The sequence below is a fragment of the Corvus brachyrhynchos genome, unplaced genomic scaffold (assembly GCF_000691975.1).
Source record: "Corvus brachyrhynchos isolate BGI_N302 unplaced genomic scaffold, ASM69197v1 scaffold258, whole genome shotgun sequence".
In the NCBI taxonomy this organism is placed as follows: Eukaryota; Metazoa; Chordata; class Aves; order Passeriformes; family Corvidae; genus Corvus; species Corvus brachyrhynchos.
Window position 1 is genome coordinate 4,816,179 of NW_008240122.1, and position 14,879 is coordinate 4,831,057.

The following is a 14,879-nucleotide window of genomic DNA, read 5'->3' on the forward strand; positions in this document are numbered from 1 at the left end:
AGCGGCGCTGGCAGCAGCGCGCTGTCGCCGGCACTGCTCGATTTCCTGAGGGAAAACCCGGAGCCTCGGGTGTGACAGCCCTGCCCTTGGCCTCAAGTGTGATGGAGGACAGACACTGCGCTTGCTGGGGATGAAGGCTCAGCCACCCAAGCACACTCCAAAGGACTGGAAGACCCTTGCTTAATGGTCAAGTAGTAATACCTGCCATATGTGTAAGACACACACACGCAGACCTCTTCTTGTCCCCACATTATCAGTTTTTAATTTTTTTTCCTTTAAGAAACTAAGTAATAATACAAAGATGTTCGGCAAAGTCTTGTAACAGGTCAGCGACAAAGCAGGACGCGAGCAGCAGGGTACTGAGCTGCTGGTCCTTCTGGGAATGCTCGTGCTTCAGCTGGGATAATCAAAATAACCACTGCTGTATGCAACCAGGACTTTTCAAGCAAAGACCTTCATGGTGAAACCCAAACGTGACTGAAACCCCCTGTGTATCAAAAGCAGAGAAGTCCCAGCCAGTTCTGGTGTGCTATCAACATTAACGTGGCTGAGTGGGCTATTATGGCTCCAAAGAATTACTGCTCCTCATAGGTGAGAATAGTCGGGCCACATTTCAATCGAACACCAGGCTAAAGAAAAGAAGGCTTAGAGGCAAGTAGTTGTACAAAAAATTCTTAGTTTTTATCCTTTGGAAAACTGCAAAGCTGTATGGAAAGTTTCAGGTCCGTAGTCCATGAATAGCTGCAAAATGCAGGTGCATTACTGGGAAGACTCTAAAATATACAAAAATCTCTGCACTTTTAGAACACTTCCCGTTGATATAGCTTGTAATGGAGATCAGTGCCAAAGCTGGGATTGTAATTCAGGACTTTTACCTCTCAGCCAGTCTCAACTTCGGTTCCTCTATAACAGTGCTATAGAAAATTATCCTTCCTCCCAGGACCCTTCTGGGAATTGCATAATCCAAAACCTATGCAAAAAGGTGTGGATGGGCTTAGGAGTTCACTCAGTACCCTTGAAAAATCTCCATAAAATTATATATTCTTCCTGGATGCTCAATGCTCCTGTGAAATCACCCTGCCAGAGCATCCAGAGTGGCTTCTGGGACAGCATCAGGGCAGAGATGGCCTCCTCGTGGCTGCAGCATCTCTCACAGATCCCCTGAGGACATCAGAGCTTGCAGCAGCTCCACTGTCTGCGGGGTAAACCTGTGAAGGGTCATGGAGGCATTTCTCCCCTCTACTGCGCCTACTGCAGATTTTTCCTTGGGAAGGAATGATCTAAGCCCATGGGATTTGGGATTCAATGTTTCTACCCTAACAACAACTGTAGTGCACTTCCCAAGTGGAGGTAAAGAGTTTTGCTTCACTGCCGCTGTTAATAGTCTGTATAAAGTATATCTCTGTGCCAAAATTCAGGCTTCTCCTTTAAGTAACTTCCAAACTAGCCTTCTGGAAATGCCTTCTGCTCATTTAAGTGCCAGCGCTGCCCTCATCACGGGGGGAGGAGGGGAGAGAGCCGAAATATGAGGTCATGTTCTAGTCATGTGACCGCTGCAGCATCTGTCAACTGCGATACAAATACTAAGCCATAACTGTGCATTTATGACTTTCAAACCTGCTCAGCAAAGTCTCTCCTCCTCTCTGGTGCCTTTGCCCTTTCTCTACCTAGGGATTGTCTTAAAAGTTGCCTAAGCAAACCTGCTCCACAAATCACAAAGCATACATTTTGATGGTTCTGTTGTACTGAATATGGCACCACAAAAATCACATTCTAATTAAATCCTTTCCCTGTAAAAAGCTTCAGGACAGTCTCTTGGGCGGAACTGTTTGGAGCAGCAAATTTAACTACTGTGCTTCAGGATAGCTCTGAGCCTGTTAGGCTGAGCAGGAGTGAATGCAGTCTCCTGCCTGGAGCAGCTGGGGTTTGAGAACTTTTTCCAAGCTATCTGCAAGATTCTCACCTCAGCTGCAGTGTGGCTGTGTAGGTTATGTAATCATTGGATAAAGTAGTTCGGGATTTGGGGTTTTTTTTTCTGTGACTGTTTTATGACTACGGGGATAGCCAGATCTGTTGTGGGTTACGTCAGGAGGTGCAGCAGCACACCAGTGTTTTCTCTCTCTCTCTCTCTGCAGCCAGCCTTCTGTATTGCAGACTCAGAAGCACTGCCAGCACAGTGTGAACACATTCCCATTGTTTACAAGTTTCCATTTTTATTTGGTGAGCCATGGCAGAGAAGAACGAATACAGACTGTGTATTGGGTAGCCCCCCAATTATTAGAACCAGAGATGTATTTAATTGCATAGGATCCAGCAATATCCAAGTGTTTGTTGTGAGTAGTAAATTCATCAGAACTGTACAAGGCCTTATAGATTAGCCCTTGTATGACACAGATTGCTCATTATGTTACCCAAATGCAGATTTTTTTAGGAGAAATATAAGAATTATGCCAGAGTTCAGCTAGCTCAGCAACTTAACATCAGCAGAGACCAAGGTTGATGCTTAGGGAACATTTCTCTCAGAAGAGTTTTTTTTCTCCTAGAACATTGTAGCATTTTTTGGCAAAGTTGAACAGTTTCCTGAGTCAGAGGTTGCATATGCATCATCATATTTATTAGCCAAGGGTGTAATCATCCTTCACAAATCTTTCCAATCTTTTTAAAGCACACTTACCCATTTTTGCTGCTACAACTGCTGGCTATGAGTCACAACAGCATTAAGCACCATGTTAAAGCAATTGTTTTCTGATTGTTTAAAACCTTCTGCTTGGCAATTTCCTTACTTTTCAGTTCACATTTATCTCATCTGTTAAACACCATAAAACCACTGGTCACATTTGATGAGTTATAAACTGATGCATTATTCTCTCCCCACTCAGTAGAGAATCAGGGAGAACAGTAAGCAAGCTATTGAACTGGTGGGAAGAAGAACTACGATCCTTGCTGGCAGCATTTGGGCTGTCTCCGATGGCTAGTGGTGATGTGGGAGAAGAGCTGTTCTCTGCAGCTACCCTACAAAGCCCATCACATGCCCCTAAAGAAATCTGGTAAAGGGGGAATGCAGAACCTCTAAGGCTCTTGTAGCTGTTCATTGGAAAAGGTGAACAACGGAGAAAGAAAGTTCACCAGCAGTTCTCCTCAAAGCTTTGAATCCCTTCTGCTTCTGCAGAAATAAACCAGATACTCAGCTCTATGCTCCTCCCTATATTCCCTCAGTTGAAGAAGACACTTAGCCAGGTGACAGTGAGTATGAGCTTAAGGCAGGCTTAAGATCATAAGTAAATGAACATTCTAAAGCATCCTGAGGTTGTGTTGGCCCATAATGCTTCAGGATGGAAATTGCGATCTCTGGGAAATTTGTGATCCCTGAATAATTTTCACAGAGCAAATTGGCAGAGGCTAATGCTGGCAAGGGAGAAGTTATGTGGACCTTGAATACAACTTGCTAGCAAAGTCCTTAGTGACTAACCCAGCTCTGACACAAGTACCAAGAACAGCAAGAGTGACACCATCCTCTAGGCATACCCAAATTTGAATCTGCCTCATCCCATGCTTTAGTGTTATAATTAAAAGGCATGCTGTGAATGTGGTGTTTGCAGCCAACTAGGGATAGGAATCGTATCACATCCCTTGGCAGAAAATGGAATTGTATGTCTGTAGGAACTTGACATATGAGAAAATTCAAGGGAAAAGATCTGTAGAAGACAAGGGCAGGCTTTATCTTCACTCCTAGGTATTTAATGAATTAGGAAGTTCTATTAGGCCCAGCTTCTCACTTTGGACTGTTTGAGGCAGTTCAAGCCAAAGGCCGAGAGTTCTGAGTGTGTCAGCTGTGGCAGTTTGGTGTGCACTCTGTCCTCTGCTTGTCTCCTGGTTGCTTCTGACTCTTCCCTTGCATCCTGCATCCCTGCAGGAGCTGGGTTTTTCTCAGACTGAAATCTCCTTGAAGACAGCAATATCTTACTGCAGGCCATAGTATGACAGAGCCTCTAACTGCAGCAGGAGATGTGTTACTATGAATGCCTTCGTTTGTATATGTCATGTTTTGCATTTGATAAATGAGCTGCGCAATGAGAGCCATTTCCAGATGCAAGAAATTCTCTGAGAGCTTCCTTAATAGAAAAAGCATTTGATGCTTGAAAGAGCATAGTAACAAGTTGGCACTGCATCTAAGCCTTTTATAACAGTTTAATTCACACCCTCTCTCCAAATGTAAATTAATCCAGATTGGGAAATGTTGGAAATCTGAAGCAATGTATGTAATTTGATACTAGCATACGGGTGGGGAAGGAAGAATGAAAGAAAACATCCTGCTCAAATCCTTGTATGAGCATTAAGCCAATGTTTTTAAGCCTTCTGGTCTTGAGGCTAATAGTGCTGCTGACTCCAACAACCAGAAACTGAGCATCAGGCCCTAAACTTCCATCCCTAGATCTGCTGAAAAATTCTCTAGTATTTAAAACTTTACAGTTCAGCTTTCCACCTCTTTTTCAAAATCAGGAGGGCAACATTTTTAATAAAACCAAACTAAGTTAGGACTTTGGAAATTACAGCTTCAGAGCACAGATTTTGAGGAAAAAGAAACCTCTCAATAAAAACAATATGGCAGAAAAATACAATTCTTGCAAAAAAGTACTTGCTGTGCATGTGTGGGAAAAACACACGGATACAGACTGAATCAAGTTTGGAAATGCTTTTGTCCAGTTGCTATTCTATAGCATGGCTCCATTTTTTTAAACAAAATTTCCCCCTCTATTACTGATTTTTAAAAAGCAGGCCACTTGCCATTAAAATGTTTCTAGGCATACCCTAGCAGAGCAAAGGCTGGCATCCTGCAGTCAGTCATACAGGTGGCAGGGCACTTGCATAAAAGCTGCCATTAGCATAAGCACTCTTCTGCTGGTTCTGCTTTTAGCACTTAACCCTTTTCCAAGCTCTCTGGAAAGGATGGGTGTATCAAGTCCCAAATCTGGGAGTTGTCTGGGGGATGAGTCTTTGTTTGTGTAGGTGATGCAAAGGAGATGGAAGGTACTGCAGATTACCATCTGAGAAGGCATGACCTGGTGAACAGGACTGATTGACTGTGGCTGCAAGAGAAGTAAATTAATGGCTATAGCAGTGGTTTTGCAGTCTGTGCGTTAATGCAGCACCTTTGCATGCAAACACACAAAGCTGACTTCCACGTAACTGTGCTACATCCAGCCCTACTGCCAGGAAAGGACCTGAGGTGTTGATGTTATCTCTGATTTCAGAGTAGTCTATAAGGTCGTTCAAAATTAAGGGCGTTCATAAACACAGCAGTGTTACTCTCTTAGGGGGAAGGTGGCCAATATTACTTTCCTCTCCTGACTTTATAATGTACAGTTATTTCTGCAAATGCTTATGTCCCTGTGTCTGTGTCTTTGGATTTCTTGTGGTCAGTAAGATAGATATTAGAGACTCACACACAGGAAGCAGCAGCCTCTTTATCTTTTCCAGCTAGAGGATAACTCGAAGAGTGCAGTTCCCTGTCTGAAAACATGAAGGAGAATTTCCTACTGGCTTTTATGATAACATGAAGCTGGATGGTGACTAAGGGAACTGGGATTTGTCTGAAGCCAACAGACTTCAGAACAACTCAACCAGCTTGAAATTAAAAATATTTACAACCATTACTCCCAGGATTTTGGCAGTCATTCTAGTGAACAGATGATCATATTACTTACTTCTGGGAGAGGAAGGGGGCACACATTGGAGCATGTGAGGAGGTGGCCAGTTTCATTTAGGAATCTGTGAATTCAAAAGCAAGCGCGTTTTGACCTGTGAAGAAACAGCTCTCTGAAAATATTTTGCATGGCTTCAATCACACTTAATCACTGGTTGCCACAGAAATCTTTCTCAGGGAGAGTGCTGGAGTCGTCTGTGCTTGAATACCTTTTTTTCCTCTCCTGCACTGCTCAACTGCACAAAGGCTATGTAAAACTTATTTCTAAAGCAAGATTTGTTTTGTTTGGATTCATCCTCTGACCAAATTCAGACATCACAGGAGCTGATGCAACTGGGCTGACTCATGCCACTGCTGAATCCTTTTCGAAGTCTGTTACTATAAGCTGAAATCTACATCGGTTTTATCTCCTTGAGCTCTTGATACTGCCCAGCATCTACCACCACTTTCTGATGATGGTTTAATGGGTGGAAGGAGCAGTGAGTGGTAGGTGTGCTCCTGTATGTTCATGAATATTCACAAATGCCTCCTGAGGTGTTTCACCATTCTTAAGTTGGCACAGTAATACCAGTTTTCCAATGAAAAACATTTCTTCATGTTATTCTTTGAAAACTTCAAATGCTTGAATTGACTTTAAAACATTTTTTCTTTGCCCTTGCCACCACAGCATTTTCCAGCCATCCTGAAAGGAGAGTTTTCAGGTTCTGGAAATGGAAGGTCAAGAAGGTTTCAGTTACCTTTGAGAGATAGCTGTGGTATACAAGTTTACATCAGAAGATGGAAGCGGTGAGAGGTGTTCATCCCCTGTTTCCACTGACACCACTGGTCCTTCCTCTCTTCTCTTCTGTCAGCATTATTGTTGTGCCACAGCATTTCCATCCTGTTACAGAGCTCTAGAACTGAAAAATTCAGTAATGAGTTTGTGACTGAGTTTTGACAGAACTTGAACTAAAGGATTAGATTATCTGCAGTCCTAGGTCAAGACTCTATCTTTCATCCATACACAGCTTGGATCAGTTTTGAAAGGTGTTCATGTACCTCACAAAGAGCTCACTCAAATAGTTCTGAAAACCCAGCTGTAAAATGTGCCAGTGAGATCCACCAAGTATTTTGTGATAACTATCCTTTTTCTTTTTCTTTTTTTTTTTTTTTTCCTGAAGAGATAAAAGCTGAGCTCAGTTGAAAACTGGTGTGGCGATTGTGGCTTCAAACAGTTATGCATACATTTGTAAAAGCTGGTTTCTCTCTATACCTGCTAAAGAAGCCAGCTCACCCTTAGCTTGTTTTCTGACTCTCATTTAAAACAGAACCCATGAGAGCAATGAATAAAATAGCAAAATGGTGGTGAACACCATTCACCTGGTATAAAAGAGTCAGTCAGTAGAAAAGTGTTCAAAACCAAGCTACCATCCCTCACACAGAAAAAACCCAACCCAGTCTACCAATGCATCTAGTCCTTCCTAGAAATTTCAGGACTCCTCAGAAATTTTTTCTCATCCTGAATCACAGACCGACACATTGCAAAGATGCTCTCTCAAATATATTTTAAGAAACAAGGAAATTGTGAATATCAGGTCTTTAAAGCATCTTTCCTTTTTACTGACTGACAAAACCCCTTAATTAATGCAGAGTTAGGATTTCCTGGCAGTATTTGGAGCTCTTATAAAATATCAGCTTCAGCAGAATTCAGACTTCTGGAAGCCAGGAAATATAGAGTCTAGGTCAACATTCAAGCACCCTTTATTTCTCCCTCCTGAGAGCTGGCAGTGGGAACAGGGAACTGGCAGTATTTGGGGAGTTGATTATTGCTGTGTCAAATTGTAGAAAACTTAGTAAACTACAATTGTAGTGAAAGTGGGAGGCCATACCTTCAGATGGGGCCTCAGGCCCACAGCGCTCATCACTCCTGTGGGTGGGATCAAAAGTGCAAAGTAAAGTAGGAAAAATATTCTGTGGGCTTAATAATACATGTGTGGCTAATGGTGAGTCGGGGGAAAAGATAAAACTTAATTATCATGGAATTTTTTTCTAGGAAATTGGGTCAGAGCATGCATGTAAAAGAAGTGTCACTTCGAATACAGTCCACTTTTCCAAAGATAAGGGGTGCCTGAACTATAGTAGTTACAGACTATGTTCTCTGAAAGCCACTCACTGAAAAGGTGAATTATTTCCATTACAGATATATTAAGCATTGTTAAAAAGGTTGAATTGAATATTAATTTATTATCCTCTGTATTTCCTGGTTTCTCAGAAGTTTGAATTATGCTGATATCAACTTCATGGAAACAAGTGAGCAGCCTTAACCATATGTCAGCAAAGTTTTCCAGCAAAGTAATGTTTTTAATAAGGACTATTTTTTTTTTTAGATCTTAGAGGTTCTTTAGGTGCTTATAGTTACTATTGCAACAACAGCACTAATGAAATTAAATAAACATGTGACTCTGAAGCCCTGTTCTCTCCATTGTTATATGGAAGGAGGTTGTCACCACTCACTGAAATCTTTGGCATGTGAAGTTATCAAAACCGTGGTGAGAGAATCCTCAGAATTTACAGTTCCACTTCTATTCAAATAAATACCTAAGAAGAAAATAATGGGTCTCTTCTCCCTCCCCTCCATTTCCTATCAGGATATACAAAACCCTGCCTGAGAAAATTTCCAGCATGCTCTTCTCTTCCAGCCCTATTAAACCATTAGCTTTTTAGAAGCTATTAGCACCTAAGGAGTTCCTAATGCTTCACAGCGAGCTGCTTCCAGCCCATGCTCCCCTGCACATGCTAGATTCCCCAAGCCTGGATTTCTGTTCTCAGGGCTGTTTTTAACGCACTCCAGCATTCACCACATGGCAGATTACATGACAAGTTGTTGAAGAGGACAGCCAAAGAGGGACCTATCTTTCCTTCCCAGTGCAAGGTGGGTTTGGGTCCTAAAGCAGGACTGAGTGGGGCTATTGCGGGGTTGCCTGCCTTCCCACTCATTTCTCATGTTCTCCACCCCCATTTCCCAGTATCCCATCCACTACCATTCCTTACCTCCACATGATGCCAGACTTTATTTCACTAGGAAGCAGAATAACTGTTGTGGGTTAACATGTGGCCACATTTTTATGTGTGAAACATCTTAAATCAAGAAAGATGTTTGTATCACCATTTGGCTTTACAACTGAATCTTACTGACTATAGAAGACTAACTATTTTAGGGACTTGCTTCTGTCTGTCAAGCAGATGTAGAATCAAATTCAAAGAACCTGTTGAAAGAAGTCCAGACTTCATTAAAATTCAAACTTGAATCCAGGCTTCATCAAAGGTTGGGGAGAATCCATATGCCAATTCTAGGCTCAGATTCATTTATATTATTAAGTGAAATTTAAAAGGTATTTTTTCATGCATATATAAATCTAGAGCTGGAGGATTTTTTGGTTAGTTAGTTGTTTTTTGCACAAAGGGAAATATTACCAGATTTACCAGAATTAATAAATAGTAATTACTAGTAAGAATCAAGGGAAATAATTTGCATTGGAATTAGTGCAGCTAAATAAAAATGAGATTTGGAACACATAGGCCTTGCAATGCCTTGCAATGATGACATCTATCCTAGTAAATTAAACAAAGTCAAAGTGTATTATCAAACACTAAGACTCAATTGTCAGCACTGTGCCATCCCTAGAACATGTTTCAGGGTAGTTTTGAGTGGAGCAGCACCATGATTCTGCCAGGGAACTCACCAATGCCATGTAGGACTCAATTTTAACTTTCCAGAACCAGATATTTTGGAGGATTTGTTTTGTTTCAAAATACAGGAAGGAGCCGGTATTCTTTTTGCAAATTCTGTCTGGTTCGTGTAACAATAGTTCTTCTGGTCTCTGGCAGTGAGCCAAGGTTTAAGATTTCCATTTCATTCTCCTTTTGGTACACCATGGTACATAACAGCCGTGCCAGACTATACAGTCTTGAGCATTGGGATGGGTCAGAGGTGTGTACTTCCGAGCACCCATGAAAGGGATGCTCTGATGCTGTGGGGATGAGCCATAGAGGTGGCATCAACGGAGGATGGTGAGTGCTTAGTCCTCTCTTCTGTGCCTGGAACTCGTGGTGACTCTAGCCATACAAAAAGCCCCACCATGATGCAGATTTTATTTCCAACAAAATGCTTGGTGAACTACAAGGCACTGTTTTCACGTTGGCCTGAGGAAAAAGAATTGCTGCTTCTTGACACTTAGCCCAGTGCTAAGTAGCTGAGTAGAAATTTAATTCTGTTCGGGTTCCTTCACTGAATATGAAATAGTACCAAAAGTGCTCTGGCATAATTTATTTTATATTTTAATACTCTATCTTGAAATTCAAGATTTGTCAAGAAAACTGTGGGAGACAGGTGCCCTAATCTCACCAAGTTTCCAATGGATTTATTCTCTCTGGTGCTTTAAATCCTTGTGTAGAAAACTGAATTTTATGTTGGCCTGAAAAAACCACAAGATTAATTTTAGGCATGGGCCTGGATCTGTGGACTTCTCATATTTGAAATTTAGTACCCCCTCAGAAGTTATCTGAACCAGACACTGTTGTTCCTTTTTTTGGTTGGCTGTTTCTTTTTTATTTTTCTTAATATCTCTTTTACCGCTGCCGTGAGTATGAGGGAGGACACAAGCTGTTCAGAGGATAAAATTTCACTTTTATGTATATTTTTTAGATTTGTCTTTGGTCTAAATAACAATGCAATCTGAAAATTTTGAAATCCTTAAAAAACCCCAAAACTTCTGCAAGAAAAATGAAGCTGATTGAAATGTTTGATGATGGTACCTTTTCATTTATGTTACACCATATTCTAACACTATACTAACTTAAATTGAAACCATGGTGATTTAGAAATTAAAATGTTTTGCTCTGAAAAAAGTAAAAATTGGATGCTTTGAAGCTGTCAGAACATTTGTATGCCTTTCTTAAAACATTTTCATGGAATTGACATGATTTCAAAAGGTATTCTTCTCAAAGGATCTGATTTTTCAGAGAAAATGTTTCCACAGATGTATTTTCTTTGACCACTTTTAAAGCTCCTGTTCTAGAGTTATTAAGAAAAAAAGCACAGAGCAGTGATTGTGACACTTCTCAGTGGCAAGTGCAAATTTATTTTTAAAACATTGTATCTCATTCTCAGCAATGCCCGGTTTTGGTCCTGCTGCTACTATTTTGCTACTATTTTGCTTTTGTGAAAACGCCCATCTCAGTTACATCCATGCAAAAAGAAAGGAAATGTTAATAAAGGATCACAAGCTGCAACAGCATAACAGAATAAGATGAGACCTGTGCAGGAGCTTTCCAGGTAGGGGAGCACACTTGGTTGCTCCCCGGAGAGAACAAGTGATGTTTCCCCTGTTTGCAACATTCATCCCCATTCTGAGAAGGGGACCTCTACAGGTACAGTAAAGAGCCAGTATGCTCTAGCAGGTGACTGCCACAGATGACCTAAAATGTGTCATACTGTCATTCTGATTTCCTATAGTGCAGGTCCTTGCTTGGAGATGTCCCCATGTTCTTGAAAGACACGAGGAAGGCAAGCACGCAGCTGTGACCCTTTAAATTGAGAGGAAATTAGAGTGGAAACTGACATTCAGAAGGAATTGGATCTGCAACTATCGAATTGCCTGTCCTTTTTTGGCACGTTAGAAATATGTGATTTTTTTCCTCTCTATTAGCTGAGATACAGGCACATTCTCAGCATTACCTAATCTTGGGTAGAAAAACAAACCTGTAATGATCAGATCCATAAACTGTAAAAGTGGTGTTCTCAACATTTATGAAAACAGTAAGTTATTCTGACTAAAAACCAGTCTTGTGTTATGTTCACTAAGGTGTAACCTTCTGCTTAGGGACAGCTCTGCTCGAGGATGAGAGATTGATTGGTCTGAAAGACAATATGGTGCAAACAGGGCATTCAGATGACATTGCCCTTTTCACTGACTGTCCTGAAGACTTAACATTCCTTATAAGTCAAGAAGTTTTTTTAGACCATAAACCGTGGTTCCAACCTTCCACAGACAGGGGTGCCTAAAAAATTAATCCTTTGATGGAGTTTGTGGGACTAATTCGAATGGTTTTCATACATTGCTTTGAGCTTTGACTGGGACTTGGCATTTTTAGGGGTGTTTCCTCAAATATTGGCTATTTCCATGAAGTCATTTCACCCAACCTGGGAAGATGTCCACCTCTGTAGTGAGATGCATGGCCATAATCTAGTGATGCACAACAACCCAGTGACAAACCGAGGCACCACAGTTTATCTGGCAGCTGAACAGGAGAATTGGGACAGAGAATTGCTGGAGTGCACTCACAACACAGAGTGGCAGCACAGTTGATGAAAAGTACTATATTATGTAAATTTCTAGGTTAAATTCAGAGACATGTCAATAATGGACATGGACAGATCTATCTTTTCAAAATATGTTGATTACATGGTTAACACCACTTATTCCCTAGTTCCATAGACCAAACAGGTCTTTTGCTGCTTGTACTAAGGCCTTGCTCCATCCCTTTCTCTTCTATTTTCCCTGCTGCTGGTAACTCAGATGAAGGGTTTTTGAAGGATTCTACTTCATTGTCCACTTCCATGTTCCTACTTGCAAAGTCTGTGTACCCCAGAAATTACTTCCAATAAATGTTTAGCTGCACAATCATTATGGAATTTCACTAGACCTGTGTCCTCATAGGCTTCCCATCATTTATTAGACCTTCTCTACACATTTTCCTCCACTACCGACCTGAATTATTTGGAACCTGAATAATTTGGAATTATTTCTAAGGGTAATCTAGTTACATTTCTTCCTCCCTCCCATATATGCATATGAGGCTGTGCTCAGCCTCATATGCATATAAAAATCTTACAGAAATCCTACAAAGAAAAATTTTCATTTCTTAAATGAAAAAATGGGCTGTTCAGTACTATACGTGATACTAAAATAACCATTCAGTACATAGCCTAGAACTAGTCAGAAACTCTCTCTTTTGTGAAAAATTAGATGGAGCTGTTTTTCATTTCCTATCAACTTTATAACAAACAATGAGGAATAAAAAATACATTTTAAATGTCAATAAGATGATAAGAGTTTCTTTTTAACATTACATACTGGTTTATTTTACAACCTTATGAAAGACATTCAGGGAAAATGGCTAGATTGAGTGTCTTTAATAAAGATATTTAAAATAATATTTGTTATAGGTAATTATTTTAACACTCTTTATATTTGCACTCCTGAATAATGGAAGCATATTACACAGAACAGATTGTTAATCTATATGAAAGAAGGATGTGATAAGGTATCCGTTGTGCCGATACAGCTGAACTGAAAACCTCCACTGAGCCAGTCAGTTGACACTGAGCAGAGGCTTTAACACGTTCTTAGGGAGCTGCTGAAAGTCAGAGAAGTTTAAGACAGTAAACGAATTCCCAGGAACTTTCAGAGTGGATATTCTCCTTACAGTTGCACCCTCCTTATCCCACTGCTGTAGGTGCTGGCTGGAAAATGACATCTGCAAAGGGCGAAAAACAAACAAAGTACTTATGCTGTGGATGGAACCAACGGTCCTGCGCTCCTACGGGTGATTCCATAGAGCCATATCACTGTGGGACTTTTGTTAGGTTTTATGAAGTCCCAATCCTGCAGCTACATGACTCCCTGGCTGTACAACCAGCCAGAATGGTTAGGAGAGGGACGAGGTGAGTGTTTCAGTTTGCCAGTTCTGTATCTTCATTTTCTCTAAATATTTAGAGCAGACTAATTGGCTATCCACTGTCTGAGCAAGAGGGAGGACTGGATGAGAATCATTTGGCTGAGATTGTGCAAGTTCAAAATGATGATTACAGGATTTGGGAAGCAACACTAGCAATTAAGCAAGCAGCAGAGTGGAAGAAGTGTACTTCCCATCGATTGTGCAGACGGCAGCCTGGAGTGCTGCTGCCCAGGAATGCAAGTGTTGGGTACTCCTAAATGTACACATTGGCAAGTACAGCAAAAGGGAAGTGGATGTCACCAGGGCCACTGAGTATCTGCATGATTTCAAGTCCCTCATGGATCCCTGGAAACCTCTAAAGCAGTTTTCCTGGATGTGGTGCCATAACCCATCCTGAAACAGCTGCTCATGTAGGACATATCTGCTCATTAAGAAAAGTTGTTGTCTGGGACACCTGTGTACTGAGTCCCGCACTGGCTGCCAGTTGACTGACTCTTCAGTAAATCCAGCTTTCTTTTATAGCTGGCATTTTCCAAGGGCTGAGGAAATTCCTCCTGGGGCAGCTTCTGTCTGTTCCTGGGTTTGATGCTTTCTGGTGAATTATGAAGAGATTGCACCAGAGCAGCCTTGGATGTCCTGGTCGCACCCTTTGTGGTCTGAAGACATGAAAGCTTGACTGACTAAGCTGAAAAACTTGCAAAGTAATAACTTTTGTATTTTCTCCTGGTTTGAAAATGTGTTTTATTGGGTATTCAGATAAGCTTTGTGCAATGTGGGATTTGCATTTATTTTCTCCCTGAAGCATGTCAGATCAAATAGAAACACAAACTACACAACACGGAGGTCTCCTCGTGGCTTGCACTGTTGTGTGCTGGTTTTGCTGTAATTGGATAGGGCTTATAGTATAAATCTGGGAAAACTGTAAACTAAAAAAGGCAATTGTTTCTGTCTGACTGTAAACGTATTTCACACCATTTGAAAACGTGAGGTTGGGAACAGCTTGCTAGGGTGACAGCCTAGTGCCACCGAATAGTGGAACTTTTGCCACTGACACTAGTGGGAGCATGATTTCACTCATTTTTCATGTAGTATCTACTCTTTCTAGATCTTGTCCTCCGGTCCTTTAGCCCTGAAACGGGTACTCAAGCCTGCTCAAATGACACACGTTGGTGTTCTTACATCTGTTCCCACTACAGAATTTCAGACCCAAAGACAATAAGCTCAGTGCAGAACAAAATCCTGTCTCATCCCGTTGATTATTTTCATACTTACCGGCACAGTTAGGGGCTAATACCAGAGGATGCTACCGGAGTTTCCTTTGTACGCATAGGGCGGCGGTGGGGGATCACCACAGAATCAACGCGGCCCCGCTGCTTGCGCGGGGCAAGGGGTGCCCGCAGCGCCCAAGTAACTTGCGGGGCGGGGAAGCGCCGGGTGCTGCCGTGCATGCGTGTGC

General features: G+C 41.5%; 1 long non-coding RNA gene across 1 annotated transcript in view; it reads right to left on the reverse strand.

Moving 5' to 3' along the window:
* The window catches only part of LOC108449239, a 54,183-nt gene extending 39,310 nt beyond the window's left edge, over window positions 1–14,873 (reverse strand). Inside the window, exons 1-2 of the long non-coding RNA XR_001865390.1 lie at window positions 14,696–14,873; window positions 6,442–6,603 (exon numbers count right to left, since the gene is read on the reverse strand). This is a non-coding gene — a long non-coding RNA (uncharacterized LOC108449239). The remainder of the gene's footprint in view (window positions 1–6,441; window positions 6,604–14,695) is intronic.
* Between the last annotated feature and the right edge of the window lie 6 nt (window positions 14,874–14,879).